Source organism: Saimiri boliviensis, chromosome 3 (genome assembly GCF_048565385.1).
Source record: "Saimiri boliviensis isolate mSaiBol1 chromosome 3, mSaiBol1.pri, whole genome shotgun sequence".
Lineage (NCBI taxonomy): Eukaryota > Metazoa > Chordata > Mammalia > Primates > Cebidae > Saimiri > Saimiri boliviensis.
This window is the reverse complement of record NC_133451.1, coordinates 111,195,928-111,214,556: the sequence shown is the minus strand read 5'-3', so window position 1 is coordinate 111,214,556 and position 18,629 is coordinate 111,195,928.

The window sequence follows — 18,629 nt, the reverse complement described above, 5'->3', positions numbered from 1 at the left end:
TTTGTAAAAAAAAAAAAAAAAGTCTTTAATCAAACAAATAAAATCTTCAGAACCATCTGACTCATCAGAAATTGAAAATACTAAGGGTTTTTCAATTCTTCTAGCATGACAGGGTATATTCACTGTGGGCTATCTTTCCTACTGATTACAATAAAGAACTAAATCAAATACAAAATAGCAATTATCTGAAGAGTTTAAAAAATAAGTAGGAGCAGGTAGGTCACAGAAAGGAATCAAAATCAGAGAAAGGAACCTATAATGAAATGAGTTTCCTTTTTATTTTTATTATTTTATTCTCATTTTTCTTATGGCATGCCCCAAAGGCAGGTTCCAGTTGTACAATTGCACTCAATAGAAGAAAAGTAGAAGAATGAAATTTAGTGGGAATAGATAAAGAAAACTGTGTGGGCTAGAGTGTGTGACAGAATATCTTACAGGGGAGACAACAAGCAAAAGGGAGTTCTCAGTTCTGTGCATGAGTGGAAACTAATCTGAGACTCACTTATGACATCTACTTATGTAGGATGGATCTGCTGCAACATAGCAAAGGCTCTGAAAAGCTAAGATTGAAATTAGCACTTAAAGAAGGCAAGACTAGCCTCATGGTCTAAAACCAGTTTTGGCTGTGAACCGAATCAAAAAATTAATTAATTAATTAATTAAATAAACCAGTGAGGTTGATTTTCTGTAAAAATAATAAAACAAACATAACATTCAAAATGTTGCTGATAAATCCAAAATTACTCAATTCACAAAGAACAAGGAAAATATAGCCAATTTGCAAGAGAAGTGAAAATCAGTAAATACTAATGTAGAAATGACCTGGACATTGAAATGATCAGATAAGGATTTTCAAACATATACTATAATTTTCTTCCATAAGCAAAATACAAACATACTTAAATATAAATGGAAAGACAGCAGTTCTTACTATCGAAATAAAAAAGAATCAAATTAAAATTTTAGAACAGGAAAAAGGAATAATTGTAAAATAAAATCATTATATGGGCTTAATAGCACAGTAAAGATGACAGAATATGGTAAAGTGAATCTGAAAATAAATCACTAAAATGTATAAAAGCTGAAGGTTAGAGAGGAAAAAAATAAAAATAAACAGAGCCTCTGGCCTAATATCAAGAGATATAAAAATATTTGATAAAATAATAGAATTTTCCAAACATTGAAAGAAAAATATAAATTTATAGATTCAAAAATCTTGTGAAGCTGCAAACAGGATGAATTTGAAGAAAACCAACCAAGACCCATCAGAGCCACATTTCTAAAAGTCAAAGGGGGAAAAAACTTGAAGGTAGGTAGAAAAAATAGTATTTTATATATACGAGAAAAACTACATAAATAACAGGTTTTGCCAGAAATTACAAAGGCCAGAATACAGTAGAACAATATCTTTAAAGCTCAAAAGAAAAAGAACTGTCAACCTAGATCTCTATATTCAGAAAAATTAAATTTCAAAAATAAAAGCAATATTAAAACATTATAAATAAAAGAAGATTAAAAAAAATATGTTGTCAGAAGTCCTGTCCTGAAGGAATGCTAAAGAAATATCTTTAGACTAAAAGGAGAAAGAAATTCGGATCTTCAGAATTCAAAGAATAGTAATAAAAATGACAGCTGTCTGAATAAATTCTTTAAAAAATAATTTTTGAAAGCAAAAATTTATGTTATTACATTATTTTCTGGTGGATATAATAAATTATATAAGGGATATAAATACACATATATTATAAATAATATATCTGTATATTTATGGCCACTATGGCACCCAACTAGAATGTGAAAGTTTAGCAATTATATTTTGTAGAGGAACCATGAATATAATACAAAAAGGTATCACTATTTAAAAGTTAATTCATAAATAAAAATAGAGTACAAAAATATCCAAGTAAATATAAAGAAGCCAGGAAGGAGAGAATAGAAGAATAAAAGTGAAAAGGACGAAGAAAAAAATTATGATATGATAGACTTAAATATAGCCATATGTATCTTTACATTACATATGAATGGACTGAAGATTTCTGGTTCTAGCTAATATAAAATCAATACACACCATGCTCTGTCTCCCATTAATTATAACTAAAATCCATGAAAAGAAAATGTAAAATCTTACGAATCTTAAAAAAATAAAATAAAATAAAATAAAAATTCCAGGCAGACAGAGGAGGGTAATAGAAACTAAAAGAACAACACAGCAGTGAATTTTCTAGTCCATTTCCCTTTCGAATCTTCTAAGTGTCACGGTAGTACATCTTAACTCATTTTAAGGGGTAATACAACTTAATTCATTTTAAGATGTATGTTTTGAGACTGGATAATTTATAAAAAAAACAAACATTTATATATTACAGTTCTGGAGGCTGGGAAGTCCAAGGGCAAGGGTCCCACATCCTGCAAAGACCTTCTTGCTGTGTCATACCTTGGGGCAAGGCAAAGGCTAAGTGAGAATACTTGCAAGAAAAGTGAAAGTGGGTGAAAACTTTTTTTTTTTTTTTTTTTTCTTAATCAGGAACCTACTCTCAAGATAACCACCCTACTTCAGATCATGGCATTAATCCATTCATGAGGGCAGAACCCTCACAACTTAAGCACCTCTTAAACGTTTCATCTTGCAACACTGTTGCATGGGGGAGTGTTTCCAACATATGAAATCTGAGACATACATTCAAACCATAGCACAACCTTAGTATCAGGACTCCTTAATGAGCATGACGAATAAAAACTCTCCACTCCGTATGAGTGTGTGTCATTTTCTTTTTTACTCTCCTTCCTAGAAATGGAAAGTATTGAGGTGTTGTTAAAGAAGAGGATCTAAAGAAAATGTAGTGGGCTGAAGAGTGTTCTATTCCAAGTCATGGTTCACCGGCATCTCAGATTGTGATATGATTTGGAAATAGAGCCCTTGTAGACGTAACTAGTGATACTGAAATAAGATCATACTTGACTAGAGGGGTCCTTAAGTCCAATGACAAATGTCCTTATAAGAACAGAAAAGGGTGCAGAGAGATTCTCAGAGCCTCACACATTGAAGGCCTGGTAAAGATGAAGAAGAAAGTGGAACTAGAGATTCCCTAAGGAAAAAGGAATGATACTCATGCAGGAAAAGCATTTGATGAGAAAATATAAATTGAAAACTTCAAAAAAAGTGTACACTCCAAAACATAATCAATTTTTAAATGTCCAGATCTATCAAAAGCAAACTAGTGAAAACCAAACATCAATGAGACAATCTTGAAGAGGATCAGAGAAAAATGATACATTTTATGTGGAGGAAAAATTAAGTCAGTTTACTGGATTTCTCCATAAAAACCATGGTGGTCGGAAGGCAAGAGGAATAAAATTTGTTGATGCTGAGTAAAAAGAAAACTGTTTATTCATAACTCTGTATCTTTTAGGAATGAAGACAAAATAAAGACACTCTAAGATAAACAAAAATAAATAGACTTTATCACTAAAAATATTGCTCAAAAATGCTAAAAGTTCAACAGACCAAGAGAAATGCAACCAGAGGAAAATATTAAAGTATATTTAAGAAAGAAGGTTCAACAGAAATTGTAAATGTGTGGGTGGACATAATAGGCTATTTTTAAAGCAAAAATTATCACAGTAACTGGAGGCATTTTCAATATGTGTAGGCATAATACATAATGACAAGTATGGAAATCTACGTCCTATTTAAATTGGGAACATCTTAACTACAAGAACGGTAAAAAGTTATGTATGTATATTCTACACAGTATAATAATAAAAATAAAAATACACAAAGTTATAGTAAAAATAGATTACAATGGAATTCAAAGATGTTTCACCAACACAAAAGAAAGTGTAAAAGGAAAATCAGAGAAATTTTAAAATGAGGAGAAAACCAGATTTTAAAAGGCATTCCTAAATCCAACAATTTAAATTAACATAATTCTTTAAATTTATGAATTAAAAGACAGGAAACACTCCTGACTTCCACTTCTGGAAAAAACAGAGTGCCCTAATTCTTCAATTAAATACAAGTAAAATATCTGATGTTATATGTAAAGCAACTACAAGAGGACTCCAATTGGTGGGGAGAAGACGACGACTTTGGCAGGTAGATAGGGTTTTTGAAAGCCAATAAATGACATAGAAGTGAATTTTCTGGATTTTCTTTTTGCTTCAAGTATTATAGGCTTAAAGATTTTTTAAAAAGGCATCAAACTAGAAATGGTAATGGACACAGACCTTAAAAAAGGCCCAACAAATGCTGATTTATCTCTAGACGGAGGGCAAAGAAAATGATTTCCTAATTGGACAGAAAACTTTTATATGATACCTGCACTAGAACAGATAAACGATGCAGATAAGCCGGGCGCGGTGGCTCAAGCCTGTAATCCCAGCACTTTGGGAGGCTGAGGCGGGTGGATCACGAGGTCGAGAGATCGAGACCATCCTGGTCAACATGGTGAAACCCCGTTTCTACTGAAAATACAAAAAATTAGCTGGGCATGGTGGCGCTTGCCTGTAATCCCAGCTACTCAGGAGGCTGAGGCAGGAGAATTGCTTGAACCCAGGAGGCGGAGGTTGCGGTGAGCCGAGATCGCACCATTGCACTCCAGCCTGGGTAACAAGAGCGAAACTCTGTCTCAAAAAAAAAAAAAAAAAAAAACAATGCAGATAAAAACTGTGGCCCACAGTTAACAAGAGTCTATAGCACTGTGTGGGGAGCCAAGCCTACACCTGTACCCCAGCTCCTCAAATGGATGTACAAGAAAGTCAAGCATGCAGCTGATTACCACCCACCAAACGGAAACAGACCCACTGAGGTTTCAGTGGAGACTACATGGGAGTTTGGACCTTCACAGCAGCAGTAAGTTGTTCCTCCTCTTCCTCACTGGGGTGTTATTACAGACACCTTGTGGATGCATATTTAGAACTTTTATTAAATTAGTGCAAAAGTAATTGAGTTTTTCCTTATGATTTTTAATGACAAAACCCCCAATTACTTTTGCACCAACCTAATAGCATCATCCACTCATAAGGAGAATACCTTTTACCCCTGTGGTATTAGTGAAAGCCATGTGGGGAGAAGCAATGAGGAATTCTTACTCCTCTCATTCAGAGGATATTTGTAGAAGCCTAGTGGGAGACAGAACCCCCACTCTCACCCAGCAGTAACTGGTGAAAGCTTCTCTCCCATCCTGTTGTCAATGAAGGCTGAGTGGAGAACCTTGCAGATATCTCCTTTCTTCTGCTAAAGTGAAGTCAGAAGCACTCAGCTGAAACAAAAGATTTAAATAAGATGGAGACAAGTTTTGACTGAAGATCACTCACTTTCAAGAACAAAGATCTCCAACTGACTGAAAAAGGCAATTAACAGATGCCAACATTGAGGTGATGGAATGTTAGCATTCTCTGACAGAAAGAGCTTCCACTAGCAATTAAAACAAAAGAATTTAAACAAAAAATAAAATGCACCAGCAGAGCAGTAGAAAGTGTCAACGAAGATTTAGAAGATATAAAACAGATTTCAATGGAAATCTTAGAACTGAAAAATAGTGGTTGAGCATAACAGCAAAACAGAGGAAACAGAGTGAAGATTCAGTGGACTGGAAAATGGAATAATCTGAGCAACAGAAAGACAATAGGCCAAAAAATTTTTAAAAAATAGAAGTTCAGATTACTGTGGGTGTATAAGAAAAGATCTAACATTTGTGTGATCTGAGTCCTGGAAAGCGAGGACAAAGTGAACAAGTTAATAAGTGCTTGAAGAAATAATGGCTCCACAAATGTTTAAAAAACGTAAACCTACAGATTAAAGGCACAAAGTGACTTGCATCATAATAAACCACTCCCAACACTCACACAAAACACACAAGCTCATCACAATATATATTGTTGTCAAGTTTCTGAAAACAAACAATATCTGAAAAGCAAAGAGAATAAAATGACAAATCATTTTTTTTAAAAAGATAATTCATGTGACAGTGAATTTCTATGAGAAACCTCGGAGGTCAGCAGAAAGTGGCACACGTTTCATGTGTAAAAAGAAAGTAACTGTTCAAGCAGAATCCTCTATCCAGCATTAATATTTTTCAGGAATGAAAGGAATATTTTTTAGTATTATAATATAAAGAAAAACTAAGAGAATTTATCACTAGTAGTCTGATTTTTAAAAAAAAACAAAATGGCTAATGGAAGGTCACTAAAGAGGAGAAATTATAAAAAGATAAATCTGTGACTATGAGAAAGAAAAAAAGAACATAAGCAAGATTATGGTTATATATGATAGTCTTTCCTTCTCGTAAGTTTTCTAATTTAAATTTGGTGGTTAATCCAATGTTTACCACTGATTTGTTTTAAAACGTTATGTAGAGAAAAATGTTTAAAATAATTGATTGTAAAAGAGGAAGGTATATGGACATAAAGAAAGGTAAGTTTTCTACACCCCACTTAAGTTGGTAAAATGATGGCATCAGTCGCTGGTCATGTTATGTTTATATAATATAATACCTGAAGCAACCACTAAGAAAGGATATGCAAAGTGTATGTAAAAAGCACAATAGGTAATCTAAATTGAATTCTAAAAATTTTGCACTTAACCCACAGGAAAGCAGGAGAAAATAAAAGAATCAAAAAAGCAGAGAAAACAGAAAAAAAAATTGTAGACTTGAATATTAAATATCTATAATTGCATCATATATAAATAGTTGAAATATACCAATTAAAGAGATAAACAAAGTTAATTAAAACCTATTTTCTAACAAACACTGTCCACAAGCAGGTGGACAGTAAAAAAATGGGAAATGATAAATCATTTAAGCCAGAATCAACAGCAAGCAGGAGTGGCTGTATTAACATCAGAGACAGTAGGCTTCAGGTTAAAGAAAATTATCAGTGATAGAAATGGACATTGTATAATAAAAATATAAATTCACCACATAGACATAGCAATCTTGAATGTGTATAAATCAAGTAACAGCTATAAAATACACAAAGAAAATACTAAAAGAACTGAAAGGAGAAATAAACAAACACACAATTATAGTTGGAGACTGAAAAATCTTTTTCTTAACAATCAACTGAACTAGACAGGAAATCAGTAAGCATATAGAACAATTCAACAATACCATCAATCAACAGGACCAAATCAACATTTTTAGAATGTTCCATTCCAAATACTTACTCTTTTCAAATGGCCATGGACAATATACTGAGATAGACCATATCCAGGGCTGTGAAGGAAGCTTATTAAATTTAAAATAACTGAAATCACGCTGAATATGTTCTTGAATCAGAATGAAATCAGAGTAGAAATTAATAACCAAAATAAAGTGGGAAAATTTCCAAGTGCTTAGAAATAACACATTTCTAAAGAAACTGTGGCTCAAAAAAAAAGTCTCAAGGTCAGTAAACAAAATTATATTTAACTTAATAGACATGAGAGTAAAACATAGCAAAATTTGTGGAATATATCTCTAGCATGAATAAAGAAGAGAGGTATGCACAAATTAAAATAATCAGTAATGTAATAGGCTATTACTACAGACCCTGAAGACATCCAAAAGATAACAAGGGAATAGCAATACAACTATATACACATCAATCAGACAACTTGAAAAGTGTGGACAAATTCTTCTGAAACACTGACCACATCAACTCACCCAAAATAAAGTAGATTATTAGAATAGTCCTATGTCTATTAAGGATAACAAATTTATAATTTAAATATTCCCACAACAGCAATCTTCAGGCCCATATGGTTTCACTGAATAAATGCTCATTGCCAGTATATAAGAAGAAATAAATATCCAGGTAGCTCTTTCAATATGAAATATTATATATAAACATAAAAAATATGTTCATGGTCTGGATCCTAAAAACTAGAAATCATCAATAGAACTAATTTTAAAAGACCAAGCAAACAGAAAGATATACTATGTTCTTGGCTTGGATAGCTAGGTATCAATGGCAATTCTTCGCATATTAATATATTAGTTAAAAATCATCTCAATCATTTTTTTCTGTAATTTTTTTTGTAAAAATTTACAAGATGATTTTTAGAATTGATATAGAAAGTCAATGAACATGAATGGTCAAAACAGTATGGAAGAAAAAAAAACAGCTGGAGAACTCAAGCTACCTGATTGCAAGATTTACTTGGAAGTTACACAAAGACAGTGTGATAGCAAAGAAAAGATAAGCAGATATACCAATAGAACTGGATAGAGAAGGCAGAAAAAGATCTGTAGAGATTATCAATTAATTTTTTACCAAGATGCAAATTCATTTACAAGGAGGAATGATAGCCTTTTCACCAAATGTACCTGGAGCTTTTAGATTCATATGCAAAAATATTAATATTTGAGTGAATCTCAACTTCTACCTTGAACTATATATAAAAATAAACTCCAAGTGATTATAGAACAATGTAAGACCTCAAATTATACAACTGCTAAAATATGGAATAAAATAGGCCCTCAAGTTTGCAGATTTTATAGATACAATAACAACAGCATTTATATAGTGTACACATGTACTTTATTGACATTAAAATGTTTAGTTCTAGAAAAAAAGCTGTTAAAGAAAATTAAAAGGCAAACTTCACTGGAAAAACACATTTGCAAAACCCCACATAAGGCCAAAAAGAAAATAAAAAAAAAACTTGTATTCAGAATATGTTTTTTTAAACAAAAGTTAAAAGAAAACTTCCTAATATAAAATGAACAAAATATTTGAATACCAAAATCAATTCACAGATGGCAAATAATACGTGAAAAATTTTCAACATCAGTAGTCATTAGAAATAAGAAAAATGAAAGCTAAAACTAAGAAATACCACTGTACATTTATTAGAATGCCAAACTGTAATCCATAGATGAAGATGATTATAGACAGATAGATGGATGCAGATAGACAGGCAGATAACTGTAACAAGTAACCCCCAGGGTGTGGAGCAGCTAGAAGTCTATATATTGATGATGGGAATAAGAAGTGATACAGACCAGTTTGGCAATTTCTTACAAAGCTTTAGAAACCATTCAATATTCCCACTCATAGATACTTACACATGAGAAGAATACTCATGCTCACACACAATTTTAAATAGAAATTGCTATAGTTTGGATGTTTGTCTCCTCCAAACCTCATGTTGAAATCTGATCCCTAATATTGAAAGTGGGGCCTAAGGGGAGGGGTTTAGGTTGTGGGAGTAGCTTCCTCATGAATAGTTTACTGCTCTTCCTTGGGGATGAATCAGTTCTCATTCTGTTAGTTTCCCAAGAGGGGGTTGTTTTAAAGGGCTGAAGACTTCCAGCTCTTTCTCTTGCTTCCTCTCCCACCACGGGATCTGCACAGGACACACACGCCCACGCGCTCCCCTTCCCCTTCTGCTGTGAATGGAAGCAGCCTGAGGCCCTCACTAGATAGGGAAGCCCAATTTTGAACTTTTCAGTCATTAGAACTATAAGCCAAATAAACCTTTTAAAAATAAATAAATAAAGTACCTAGCCTCCATGATTCCTTTATAGCAACACAACATGAACTGAGATGAGAACTGTATTCTTGTTCTCAGGCTGCCACGACAAAATACCACTGACTGGGTAGCTCAACCAGCAGCAATTAATTTTTTTTACTGTTCTGGAGGCTAGAAGTGCAAGTTCAAGGTGCTGTCATGGTTGATTTTTTTAGTGAGTCCTCTCTTCCTGGCTAGATGGCCTCTCCTCTTGCTGAGAGAGTGCATGTGAGAGAGAGAAAGGGAGACAGAGACAGACAGAGATTCAGTGTCTTTTCCTCTCCTTACAAGAGCACTAGCAAAATAATCAAATAATTAAATTGGAGTCCCACCCTATAACCTGGCTTAGCCTTGCCTCCTCGAAGCCTTCATGTCTGAACACAGTCAGATTAAGTGTTAGAGCTCCTGCATATGAATTGAGAGAGGAGGGCATAATCCAGTCCACCACAGGAGTGCTGATTATAGAAGCTTTATGCATAATTCCGTAATAACTGGTAACCAAGTGTTCTTCAACTGGTGAATAAAGTGTGGTACTTGCATACATTGGAACATTATTCAGTACTACAGAAGAAAGAATTATTGATATAACATAGGTCAATCTCAAATGTTATGCTAAGTGAAAAAAATAACAGCAAAACTCAGAAAGTTGTATATGGCGACTCACAGAAGTAGAGAGTAAAATGGTGGTTCCCAGAGGTGGGACAATGGACAGAGAAGGGGCAATATTAGTCCAAGGGTGCACAGTTTTGATTGAACAGTGGGAATAAAAATTTTAGTGATCTATTACACAGCATGATGACTAAAATCACTAAAAAAGTCTATTTTAAAATCACTAAAAAAGATTTTTAAATGTTCTCACCACAAAGAAATGATAAGTATGAGAGATAATGTATATATTCATTAGCTTGATTTAATCATTCCACAATATGTACATGTATAATGATATCTCATTCTACCTCATTAACATATATATAATTACTGCCTATTCAAATAAAATAAAATAATTAAGAAAATGATCTTTTTAAAGGCTAGAGTTGGCATGATCCAATTTATATGATATTCTGTAAAAGAATTTTTAAAGTTGTAGATATAAAAATTATGTCAGAAGTTGCCAGGAGCTAGTGTTGGGGAGGCAGGAATTTCTAGGCTGAAGAAACTATTTTGTGCTTTGAATTTGATACTGCCTTCACAACTCCATAAACTTCTCAAAACTCACAGAGCTGTATCCCCAAAATAGTGAGTATTTCTGTGTATATTAAAAATAAATCTGGCCGGGCACGGTGGCTCAAGCCTGTAATCCCGGCACTTTGGGAGGCCGAGGCGGGTGGATCACGAGGTCGAGAGATCGAGACCATCCTGGTCAACGTGGTGAAACCCCGTCTCTACTAAAAATACAAAAAATTAGCTGGGCATGGTGGCGCGTGCCTGTAATCCCAGCTACTCAGGAGGCTGAGGCAGGAGAATTGCCTGAACCCAGGAGGCGGAGGTTGCGGTGAGCCGAGATCGTGCCATTGCACTCCAGCCTGGGTAACAAGAGCGACACTCTGTCTCAAAAATAAATAAATAAATAAATAAATAAATCTATTGGAAATGTAAAAAAAACTGTGTGCTAAACACAAATACACAAAATCAAAAACAAAAATTTGACCCAAATGTATTTCCTTGTAGTTCCATCCATATTTGATATTTATGTAAGAATAAAATATATTACTTTTTCATATATTGTAGCTGAGTAAAAGCAGTAAAGAGAATGCCAATCTATTGAATTCACACAAACTATTAAGTCCTTAAAATCAATTTAAAACAATCAATACAACCATCCTGAATATCTTAAAAATTTGTCTGTTCTTACTTAACATTTAAAAGAAGAGAAAACAGTACTGAGAAATTAGTTATGTCAAAGGATCCTGAAATAAAAACCACCAGAGTGGGGCAAGTAAAAGAAAGCTTTTCTCCCTGTTAGCAAAAGTTTCAGCCTGAAGATGAGACATGCTGCCTTCTGGCAGTTAGGAGAGGTTTTATGCATTACAAGTATTCAGGCTGATCAAGAGAAAAAAATCAAAAACAAAGAAACAGAGCAGTGATGTGTGGTTTAAGGCAAAATTTCAGCGATCAGTTTTCAGAAGCAGAAGCAAATCTGGGGAAAGTGCATTCTGGGGCCCTAAACTTAACAAAGGAATTGGAAGTTTAAGAATGTCAAAGCGATTGCACTGGAAATTTGAGGGCTGAGCAAGAAAAATTAGGCTGGGGTTTACACTTGTTAGTGTAGGTGTTGTAAAGCAGATCTAGCCCTTTGCAGTTAGCATATATAACATAGAGTTGAAAATAAAGCTAGTACAGATATGGTGTTTCTGGTGTTTGTACCCAGCTTAGAACAATTCAGATGTACCTTTTACATCTCACCTTGATGTCACTTAAATTCTAATATTTGATAAAACAGTAAAAATTATTTACAGAAACAAAATTAACGCAATCTTACTGAACTCTATGTGAATTCACCGCCTCGTGTTGAAATTGGAATTAATATCCTTGCTAATTTCCCGAATTTCTAATTTTACTTGGATTTAGTGTTCTCGTTGAAGGGATTCAGAATTTTAGGTTTAGAAAATAGTTCTTTGTAGACCAGAGGTTAGTTAAATATGGCAAGGGCCAAATCTGTTTATCACGTTTTTGTAAATAAAGTGTTATTAAAGCAAGCCACACACAACTAGTTACATGTTGTAATGGTTGCTTTTGTTACAGAAAGAGTTTGCCAACCCCCAGGGTAGAATAAAGAATAACTATTCTTATTACTCAAAACTTCATATTAAACCACCCAAAGTTTAGTATATTAGAATAACAATCATTTATTATATTTTATTATTTCCCGGGTCAGAAATTCCCATTGGACTCAGTTGAGTGAATCTTCTGCTTCATGTGATGTTGACTGGAGTCACTGGGCATTTAGCTGAAGACTGGTCTGCAGGACCTGGGACATTTCCCACATGCCTGACCCATGAGGGGTAGTTCAAAGTCTGTATTTGTCTGAGCTCCTCTCTCTTTTCTGGTCTTCACATTCATTCTTCCACAGGATAATTAGACATCTTACATGGTAGCTTGGTACCCTTAGAGAGCAAGACAGAAACTCCCAGTTTTCTTTTTTTTTTTTTTTTCTTTTCTTTTCTTTTTCTTTTCTTTTTTTTTTTTTTTTTTGAGACGGAGTTTCGCCCTTGTTACCCAGGCTGGAGTGCAATGGCGCGATCTCAGCTCACGGCAACCTCCGCCTCCTGGGTTCAGGCAATTCTCCTGCCTCAGCCTCCTAAGTAGCTGGGATTACAGGCACGCGCCACCATGCCCAGCTAATTTTTTGTATTTTTAGTAGAGACGGGGTTTCACCATGTTGACCAGGTTGGTCTCGATCTCTTGACCTCGTGATCCACCCGCCTCGGCCTCCCAAAGTGCTGGGATTACAGGCTTGAGCCACCGCGCCCGACCCCCAAGTTTTCTTAAATAATGATAGCAGAACTGACCGTAATATTATTTCTACAGTGTGTAATATTTGCCAAGAAGTCACAGGCCAGTTCCGATTGGAACAAAGGTAGAATAGATGTATACTTTAAAACAGGCGTCCCCAAACTTTTTACACAGTGGGCCAGTTCGCTGTTCCTCAGACTGTTGGAGGGCCACCACATACTGTGCTCCTCTCACTGACCACCAATGAAAGAGGTGCCCCTTCCTGAAGTGCGTCGGGGTGGGGGTGGGGGGGCGCAGATAAATGGCCTCAGGGGGCCGAATGCGGCCGGGCTGTAGTTTGGGGATGCCAGCTTTAAAAGGAAGTGTGTCCAGGAAACTGTAGCTTTAATTCACCATTAAATTGATGTGAAATGTTTCATTGTAATATTTGCTTTTATGAAATGAGAACAAACCAGAAAATGTTTCTGATCTAATTTTTTAAAAAACAGTATAACAGCTAAAACAATAATTAGCTAGAAAAATCAAGAGCTAATAATGAGTATGCAACACTGGATTTCCAAAATTTCTATACTTCTAGCATTATTAATGTAACAAGAAAAAACTGTTCACCAAATTATTTAAATATGTAATGATTTTTATTTATCAAGAATATTTCATGATATATTTTACTGTGAAATACTCGAATCAAAGCTTATTCTGTTAAGATTCTTTGAACATATAAGTTGTGATTATTGCAACATGCTTGGTGCTTCAAGTGTATTAGAAGAGTGCACTGTATAAAGGGCTGTGGAAACTGCCAGATTTGTCTTTACTACTTGATATATTTGGTATTGGCATGGGTTTTAGAACAGAAGGTATGTAAATCCATATGTTTGCTTTAAAAATATTTTCCTTTTTCTTCACAGTGAAATGAAAACTATATTCCTGACTCCTTAACCTTTAACATGGAGCAAAACTTATGCCAATCTTTTGATACATCTATATACTTCTGAAAGCAAAACAAACAAACAAACAAACAAACAAACAAAAAAACCTAGAATTAAACTTTGTTAAGACACACACTCCACATTTCTTTTTAGTTGTTCCCATATCCTATCCTGAGTCATGTCATAAACATGGCATTTAAAGAATTAAATAATGAGGAGACATTGCGTGATGTGTTCAGAAATTATGTATCACAGCTTCTACAAGCCTTAATGAGGCTATCACTGCACATTCCTGGGGTGGCTTGCTGAAAACGTACTGCTCTGTGTCTGCAGCGCTGTTCTTTTCATATAAAGTAGAGGCAAATGAAGAGTTGCTGCTCCATAAAGCTTAATATCAAAGTAAGACAATCCCAGATCTATTTCAGATCTCACATTCAAGGTGATCTTTGGGAATTGTTGATTGAATCACTATGGCATGTTGTTCATCATTTTTATTAATAATGGAGAAGTCATTATCTGGCATTAGTAGTTTTAAGTTGTTAAAAGTCTCATTAAAACAGTATGTTTTAAAATAATCATAAAAGTTGGTTAGGCCAGGCGCAGTGGCTCACGCCTGTAATCCCAGCACTTTGGAAGGCCGAGGTGGACAGATTATGAGGTCAAGAGATCGAGACTATCCGGGCCAAAATGGTGAAACCCCGTCTCTGCTAAAAACACAAAAAAATTAGCATTTTTGTGTATAATTTTGGTGTGGTGACACGTGCCTGTAGTCCCAGCTACTGGGGAGGCTGAGGCAGGAGAATTGCTTGAACCTGGGAGGTAGAGGTTGGTTGCAGTGAGCTGAGGTCCCGCCACTGCACTCTGGCGCCTGGTGATAGAATGAGACTCTGTTGAAAAAAAAAAAAAATTGGTTATGTATTGATTCAAATTATTTTCTGAAATATTATTTTTCCCTCTCATTATTTATAAACACTGATATCAACAAATTTAAAGGGTCTCTGCATTATTCCTTGTAAACAGTGGGCTTCAACCTAAGAAGGGATGCTATGGGTTGAATGTTTCTTCCAAAATTCATGTTTAAACAATTTCCAATGTGGCAGTATTGAGAGGTAGGTCTTCTAAGAGGTGATTGGATCGTGAGATTTCTGCCCTTGTGAATGGATTAACCCATCTATGGATTAGTCAGTTAATGGATTAATGAACTATTATGGGAGGGACACTAGTTTCTTTATATGAAGAGGAAGAGAGCACACCGGTACATGAGCACACTCAGCCCCCCTCTCCATGTGATGCTCTGTACCACCTCAGGATTCTGGAGAGAGTCCCCACCAGCAAGAAAATACTCATCAGATTCGGCCCCTTGACCTTGAACTTCTCAGCTTCCAGAAGCATAAAAAAATACCTGAAATTGGGTACAGCTAGTGCTCGACTTAAGACCACGATTGGTTCCGACAGACTGGTCATAACACGATTTGGTCATAAGTTGAGTAGGCTCTATGTACAGTACTGTGAAATAATGTTATAAAAATCTTTAAGTCATATTTTATCATAATTTTCTTTCATTATTGTTATATATCGTAATTTTCTTTGTTCATTTTATGCCATTTGTATCATCTCTACACCATTTTGTTTCTTATTTTTACATTCGTCAGGTTTAAGTAAAACGCTGCATTACCAGTACAACTGGTTTAATATTTGAAAAACATACAAAATTACAAAATACAGGTGCATACAAAAATACAAAATACAGGTGTAAAAAATACCATAGGAAACATTTTCTCAATTGCAAAACATATCGAAATATATAAACAGGTATGAAACATTTTATTGGCCACTGGTGCTTGGCTGCGGATAGTTGATGTCGTCATCTGAGGCAGCAATTTCTCCATTTCATGGATGGGCCCACTTCATTGCTTTGTTATAATTGTTGATCGCATGGGTGCAGAACCTTTTACAGCTTCATGAATTCTTTCTTTATCTTTCAAAATCATCGACACAGTCGAGTGTGATAACTTTGTATCACGTGCCATCACATTCACTTTCTTTCCTCCTTCGTGCTGCTTAATTACTTTCATTTTTGTGTCGAGATTCATGCCCTTTCTTTCCTTCATGGCAGGCTGAGGTATAGACAAAGACAATATCCTCTTGGTAGACATCTTGGAAGGGGTTTGATGAAAAATATCCAAGACACAAAACACAAATTGCTGTACCGAGTCTGGGATAACAGTTGAAATGGTGCATGTGGCGATGGTAGTGCTGCGGGAAGCTGGTCCGCACTGTCGTATGCCCAGCTGGGCAACATTTATGCTGCCAGACACGGAGCAGTCATGGCTAGTGATTGTGGTCATAAAGTCGAATGGTCGTAAGTTGCATAAGTCGTAAGTCGATCAATACCTGTAATTTATAAAGAATAGAGGGTTCATTGAGTTACATTTCTACGAGCTGTACAGGAAGCATGGCATGGGACGCCTTAGAAAACTAATAATCATGGTGGAAGGTGAAGGAGAAGCCACCATGTCCTACCCGGCTGGAGTAGGAGGAAGAAAATGTAAAGAGGGAGGTGCTGCATTTTTTGCTTATTTGTTTTGTGGAGGAGTTTCACTCTGTCACCCAGGCTGGACTGCAATGGTGCAACCTTGACTCACTATAACCACCTCCCAGGTTCAAGTGATTCTCCTGCTTTAGCCTTCCAACTAGCTGGGATTACAGGGACTCACCATCATACCAGGCTAATTTTTGTGTTTTTAGTAGAGATGGGATTTCAACATGTTAGCCAGGCTGATTTCAATCTCCTGACCTCAGGTAACCTGCCCACCTTGACCTCCCAAAATACTGGGATTATAGCTATGAGCCACCACGCCAGGCACTACACACTTTTAAACAACCAGATCTTGTGAGGAATTAATCAAAAGACAGCAACGAGGTGGGGTGACACTAATTAGAAACCACTCCCATCATCCAATCACCTCCCACCATGCTCCACCTCCAAGATGAGGAGTTACAATTCAACATGAGATTTGGGTGGGGACACAGATCCAAATCGTATCAACTTCCAGTTACAGGCTTGGATGATTATGCTCACTCTACCTCTAACCTATTTTTCATTTCCAGCCATTATTTGGGAGAATCATAACTAGAAAACAGAGCTATTTATCCTATTCTGTGACAAGGTAGGGAAAGTATTTTATTGCCAAGTGACAAGCACATGTTAATGTGAGTAAAGCATGTGACAACTCAGATCCTAAGGAGTCATTTCTATGTCTACATCTTCAAATAACAGAATATTCTCTGGATTAGCTTTTTAAATTTATTCAGATGTGAATTGTGTAAGAGTTGATAAGAAGAGGTTAAAGGATGCTGGAAATACATATCTAGACAAATCAAATTTTTGGTTAAAAAAATGGTCCTTTTAATTAGATCACTGAACACAAGTGTTTGTGATAGAGTTTGGGCAGTGCTGTTTTCACCTGCACAAGATTTGAATACCTGACACTTGAGCAAAGAAGCTTAAGCTTCACTCACATGATAAAAACTATACAATTATATTTATTTGCAATTATTAAAATATTATACAAATTACTTCTTTGGGCAAAGCAGAACCTTTTCTTTTAGACAAGCTGAATTTCCAAACTTAACCCGGAAATTAAGTGATGATTTATTTTCATGTAATATGGTTAAGTATATGTAATATGGTTAAACATTATTTGAAGATGTTCATGTATTAAAATATTCATATAAAATAGTGGAATATGCTATAGCTTTAGATGGGGGATAAAGCTAAGCACTTTCAATTATATGCTGGTAGTTCACTAGAAATGTGGAGATGAGGACATTCAAGTTTTACTTTGCAAAAACCTACATGCAAAAGATGGTATAATAATGAAATAGATATTTTCTTATAAAAATATTAATTAGCTGAAATGTGAATATTATATTATTCTCATATTACAGAAAATGAGGTTAAGTGATGCATCTTTTGTTTCCTTTTCTAATAATCTGTAGTATATGAAATGCTCTTAAGTTTAGATGCTCTTAGCATCTATGCTATAATATCATATAAATATAAAACAAATAAGTTTTTGTTTTATATTTATATGATATTATAGCATAATATCAATTTAATTTTTGTATAATTTTTATATTATTTTTATGAGACCACTTTACTGTTTACTCTCTCTACATTGTAAGGCTCTCAGTGAATACGTATTTTTGTTCCTACTTCAAGTATGGAATTGGATTAAAAAACAATAGCACAAATTATCATAAAGAAAAAATGTTAAAACATCTCGAAATATATTTTAAAATGCTGAGTTGGGTGGAATCTATCAGTATAAATGTATATACACAAGATATGCGCTCTTCAAAATGTTACTTTTTTAATTAATTATATATAAATACAAAGTTAAATTATGCTGAAAACATTGTAATCCTGATAATCATTTGGTTTAGATATTATCTTTCAACTTTTCTGTAGTTTCGAGAGTTTTTTCTAACATTTTTTTTAAACTGGGAAAATATGGCAAACACTCAAATTTTGGTGAGGTAGCATCTCTACCATAAAACAAGCTTCTTTTCAGCACCTAAGCCATGTATCATCATGTCCTTGATGCCCCTTTGAGTTGAGGAGTTCTGTGCCAGGATGGGGTACATTCTTCACAGAAGCATTTCTTTTTTCATGTTGCTAAACCCCAAGTTTTTCATGTTTTAATCCTTCGAGGATTAAAGCCCCCAAATCCCTCTCCAGCTGTGAAGCC